Raw genomic sequence first — 6,000 nt, forward strand, 5'->3', positions numbered from 1 at the left:
CATGATAGATCTCTAGTGAATAGGACCTCACACTGTCCCTGCTGCCCTGTGCATTGTGCACACAGCAGCAGGGAGCCATCTATGGCAGCCAGGGCTTCAGTAGCATCCTGGCTGCCATGGTAACCGATCGGTGCCCCAGGATTACACTGCTGGGGCTCCGATCGGAACTTCCACTGAGGAGGAGGGGACCCTGTGGCCACTGCCACCAATGAAGATAACTCTCTCATTAATTCATATACAGGAGGCGGGAGCTGGCTGAAGAATCACATAGCCGGCTCCCGACCTCTATGACAAGTAGCTGCGATGTGCGGTAGTTAACCCCTCAGGTGCCGCACCTGAGGGGTTAACTGCCGCAGATCTCAGCTAACGCTCATAGAGGTCGGGAGCCGGCTATGTGATTCTGCAGCCAGCTCCCGCCTCCTGTATATGAATTAATGAGAGAGTTATCTTCATTGGTGGCAGTGGCCACAGCCCCTCCCCTCCGCTCATTGGTGGCAGCAACACAGGGGGGAGCGAGACACTGCTTCCCTCTCTCCTGTGCTGCTGAGGGAACACGGAGAACGCTGACAGCAGCGCGATTCAGTTCTATTCTTTGCATTGAAAAGGGTGAAATCCGCAGTATAACTTGACTCTGCAAATTTAAAGGGGTTTTCCGAGACTTTAATGCTGATTGGCGGGGATCCGACACCCGTGACCCACAGTAGCTCAGCTTTTCCAAGGCCAGTGACATTATGTTCATCGTTCATGTGGCCTAGGGGGAAGCTCTGCCCCATAGAAGAGAATGGAACTGAGCTGCGATACCAAGCACAAACGATACACTAGGTACAGCGCTGTGCTTGGTGAACACAGAAGGCCGTGGCATTCCCGCAATTGCTTTCGCAAACAGCTGATCGGCAGCCGTATCAGCCCCCCACCAATCAGATACTGATGACCTATCCACAGAATAGGTCATCAGTATGAAAGTCTCACACAACCCTTTGAAAATCTGCACCGCAGGTTCATTTCTGCTGCGGATTTTTTCTGCTGTGTGACTGAGAATTGCCGAAAGCAAAAAATACGGATGACGTCCGTGTGCATTCCGTATTTTGCGGAACAGAACAGCTGACCCCTAATAGAACAGTACGATCCTTGTCCGTAAGAATAGGACATGTTCTATTTTTTTGTGGAACGGAAATACGGAAACGGAATGCACACGGAGTACCTTTCGTTTTTTTGGCGTAACCATTGAAATGAATGGTTCTGTATATGGTCCGCAAAAAAAAAACACGGGACACAGAAAGAAAATAAGTTTGTGTGCAAGAGGCCTTAAAGTCCCAGCTCACGGGTAAACCACATGAGGGGCACGTAATACACACTCCCTACAGGGCATGGCAGGTGCTTGAGGTGTAAAGAGAATACATACGTAAAAAATAAAAATAAAAACTGCAATGCAGCAGATACTGTAGCTGTATACTTGCAGAAGTTCTCGAATACAAAGGAAACTAGAAAAACATACCTAGAGGGTAAAGAAAAAAAAAAAAAAAAAAGAAAAAAAAAACGCCCACAACACAGACAAGTGCTGACACACCAGCTCCCGAGGCCACTGATCCGACCGTCCAGCCTCCTAACCAGGAAGTCTACACGGAGATCCAATGTCCACGCGGCAGGAGGACAATATCAGAAGTCGTACAGACAGGAGACTGCACTGGTGAAACTACAAATCCCAGCAGGCCCTCGGGACATGCCGAACGTTGCAGTTTGGCAACAGCTGGAGACGCTGAACACAATCCTGATTCAGATCCCAGTCCGATTACAGACAAACAGGGAAACCTTCCTGTCCCTAGAGGTTACACATTGCACCAAGGGCGCACACTACACACCCGCCATGGGCAAATCCCCCACTCAACACACTGCTGCAAATTTACCCTGCAACGAGATCCCAAAAAAGAGGGGACACAGGGACAACACCACAGGCGGTATTTCTGTCTCTGGCCGTGTGTGCAGGTATTTGTGGTGGTCGGGGCTTATAAATAACTGCCCCCCCCCCCCCCCCCCCCCCCCATCCCCCCCATCCCTCACACTACCACTCCCAGGATGTCCTGCGCTCCCCTCCCACTGCACATTCCTACAGGGAAACTCCCTGCTGCCTCTGGGGGTGGAAAGGACAGAGCGGATCATAATATGCCACCACCGAGAGACACCAGGCCCCTGTATCAGCCGGGCCCACTAGGAAGCCCCCTGTATCAGCCGGGCCCACCAGGAAGCCCCTGTATCAGCCGGGCCCACCAGGATGCCCCCAGTGCTTTACATTCCATCTCCGTGGGGCAGGGGGGCATCATATATGCAACACAGGACCGTACAGGACTATAACCATTAACCCCTTCACAGCCATGCCTGTAGTCTATTTCTGCAAACTATCACCCAACTCAGGTCCTATAGTGAGAACAGGCAGCCCGGAATCACTGCAGAGGGACCTGTCCACAGACACTATATACACACACAGTACACAGTACATAAATATATATATATCTATCACACACTGAACATAACACATATCTCACACTGTTTACAAGAATTATATATACACCCATGTGCATTGCAGATCTGATAGCTACATCGAGTTCTAGAGGAATATACATGATATATACACCTCCATGATCTATATATTCAGTATCTACATAAATATAACACAAGACAGACACATATATACCGTAGGACTGCATATACTACATATATACACACACACACACAGTCTCTATACAGAGCGCCCGGTCTCGGCAGCTGTTCTCACCTTGCGGATGGCGGCGCGGTCTGGTAAAAGTTAGCGGAAGGTTTCTGTGAGGAGGGGGCTGTGAGCTACGCCCCGGTACGTGGGGAGGATGCAGGCTCCGGCCCGTCTCCCTGGCTCTGGACTCAGTGACTGGCCTCGTCCCGGCCGCCTCTAACGGTTCCCGACTCCTACGCGGTGACGTCCCGCGCCCAGCCCAGTCCGCACGCCGCGCCACAGGAAACGCATTCCTGGTCCGTGACGTCAACCACGGGGGGGCGGGGATTAGTCAGGACACGTGGGTGCTCAACAGGGTCGGGGGAACAGGGAGGTGACGTCAGTACGGGGGCCCGGAGCGTTCACCCTGAGAGGATGTCACCACAGCCTGCAGCCATCTGCCTGTGACTGGGAGGGGGGAGAGAACGTTTCTGCACCGTTGGCAGTTTGAGTTCTCATGCTGTTTTCAAGATCTCATCTTGCTGTCAGTGATGGAAACTTCCATACTGTTCCTTCAGGAGCTAATAATGTGTCCTGATGATGCGCTGTTAGAAAACTGATATTTAGGGGGGAAGAGTTACAAGTGATCGCATCCCATATTGGCAGCTTTTCTAACTGTGTGGGGGGCATGGCCGGCGTTGTTGCAATATTTTTTATTATTACTTTGGACAGAAAACAGCGCAGATTATTTGTGCAGATTCTTCCCGCTGACAGCAGAGCTAAGGCCTCACCAGTCTGTGTCCATGGTGACAAGATGGTCAGTGGTTCATCTGTGAAGGATCCGTGTTTCCGTTTTTTGCCCTCCGTGTGTCATCTGTATTTCACAGAAAATTAATTTCCAGAGCATCTCCTACCATTGGTCAGTGAAAACCACGGACCAAACATGGATGGCGTCCATGTTGTATCGTTGGTTTTCACAGACCCATAGACTAGAACGTGCTCCTTGGATCCATAAAGGGGTATACCAAGATTTTAATACTGATGACCTATCCTCTGACACCCAGGACCCCCCGCCGATCGGCTGTATGAGAAGTCATCGGCTCTCACAGTAGCACCACAGCCGTCTCACAGCTTTTCCTAGGCCGTGTGACATCACACTCATCGGTCACATGGCCTGGGAGCAGCTCAGCCTCATAGAAGTGAATGGGGCTGAGCGCAATACCAAGCACAGCCACTATACAATGTACGGCGCTGTGCTTGGTGAGCAGGGAGAATGCAGCGATGTTACACAGGGTGATAGCCAGCCCACCCCTGGCCACAAAGCCCTTAGGGAAGGGGGGCACAAGCTAAACTCTTGCACAAGGGCCCATGAGCATTTAGCTACGCCCCTGGGCCACATAGTGGCACAATTACTGAGTCTGGATAAAAGACTAAGGCCACAGATTGTTTAGAAAGATGCAGGTGGAAACAATCTGTGGAGCTGTATCACGGTCACCTGCAGATTAATGCAACCATCAAAATCAAGTTGGGTTTGTTGGTTCCACCTCAGCTCACCAGCAGGCCTGCACCTAAAATCTTTTACTGGGTCAGCTCACCTGCAGGCCCGCAACTCGAATCTTTTACAGGGAAAGCTCACATGCAGGCCCTCGCATAGAACTTTTTAGAGGGTCAGCTCAGCTGCAGGCCATCGCATAAAATGTTTTACAGGGCCAGCTCACCCGCAGACACTAGCATAAAATGTTTTAAAGGGTCAGCTCACCAGCAGGCCCGAACCTAAAATCTTTTACAGGGTCAGCTCACCTGCAGGCCCGCAACTCATGCTGCCTTGCTTTGAAGTAGTAGCCGTTTATCAGGCTCCCTCTCCGAAATCGAACAATGATTCCTCGTTACCGGTGGTCACCATGTTAGGCGCATAAAAGAACATCGAAAGTTGATAGGGTAGATATCCAAATGGATCGTGGACGTGCGATCAGGCAGAAGTTATCTAGAGTCAACAAAGCGGCAGCAGGTCCTCTCCTGTATAACGTTTCCTCATCCAAAATACTGCAGTGACATTCCCTGTAATTTTTTATTACTCCTTCCAATAACAGGGCATCTTAAGAGTCCTGTATTTTTATTTATCGTCACTGCCTCCCCGAGTCGGGAGTGGGTAATTGCTGCGCGCCTGCTGCCTTCCTTGGATGTTTCTGCTTTAATAACTTGACCCACCCTCTCCACCCAATCACATTTCAGCCATTGACCTCCCTTGGATATGGTATCCCTTTCTCACGCTCCTTCTCCGGCATCGAACCCTCATTCCCCGTTACCCGTGATCACCATGGTAGGCGAAGAAAAGAACATCGAAAGCTGATTGGGCAGACATCCAATTGGATCATCGCCATCACGTGGACGTGCAATCGCCCAGAGGTTATCTAGAGTCACCAATGCGGCAGCAGGCCCTCACCCCTAAGGTTTTAGATGGTCAGATCAGCAGGCCCTTGCTCCTGATGTTTTTGAGGGTCACCAGCAGCCATCAATCATATGTGTAATAAAGGGTGTATTGTAGTGCCGGTTCCTTGTAATTTTTGGCAGCCCTTTCACTTAGTGCATAGGCTTTATGAGTGTAGGAGTCCCACTACCTGAACAATTGTACCACAATGTGAATGAGGCCCTCCTTTATGTGATATACAGGCTGTTTCGGAGAGCCTCTTGTTTGTAATTTTTTGCAGCACTAGCACTTTATATACAATTGAATATACAATGTTTCCTAACAATTTTTCCTGTAAAATTGATTTTTTTTGGGGGGGTTTTGTGCGTATTTTTGTCAGTCTGTAAAAGTGGCGTACTACTCGGACAACATGGTTCCCAGCAGCGACCTGGGAGTCCAAGATGCATCCAGACATCGTCCCCATGGTGTTCCCGATCCATTTCGGTGGTGTTTCTGTCACTTTCTGACCTTTTCCAATGGACCAGGCACCCTCCCCTCTTCAGAGCAGGGGTGCCTGGTTGTCTCTCATTGACTTCCATTATACTTGGGTGCTCGGCCGAGCACACGAATATAGCAGTGTGTTTGGGCCAAACACCTGAACACTTTGGTGCTCGATCATCACTAATGAGTAGGCTTTGGCGCTCAGGATCTGTCAGTCTCTGGGGTTGGGGAGTTTCTCCAGATATGGGGCCAGTTTGTACTCCCTCTGTAGGCTCCGGTATATTGTCAGCTTTTGTGATGTTCTTATGTCGTTCCTCCAGAAGCTGCTATATCCCTCTTTGCTGTTGTCTATCATCTTCTGGATTTCCCCCCTTGTCGTGGCCATACTGGTTGGTGGCTTGGTCAGGTT

The 6,000-nt window shown here is 50.2% G+C and overlaps 1 protein-coding gene across 2 annotated transcripts in view; it reads right to left on the bottom strand.

Moving 5' to 3' along the window:
* ITGB1 (integrin subunit beta 1) overlaps nt 1–2,999 on the bottom strand; it is a 40,867-nt gene extending 37,868 nt beyond the window's left edge. The window contains exon 1 of one of the 2 annotated variants that reach the window (XM_040434270.1): nt 2,771–2,999. The gene's annotated coding sequence lies outside the window, so the exon portion shown is untranslated. The remainder of the gene's footprint in view (nt 1–2,770) is intronic. The other variant, XM_040434271.1, reaches the window with a different exon arrangement.
* Nucleotides 3,000–6,000: the final 3,001 nt, after the last annotated feature.

The sequence above is a fragment of the Bufo bufo genome, chromosome 5 (assembly GCF_905171765.1).
Source record: "Bufo bufo chromosome 5, aBufBuf1.1, whole genome shotgun sequence".
NCBI lineage: Eukaryota > Metazoa > Chordata > Amphibia > Anura > Bufonidae > Bufo > Bufo bufo.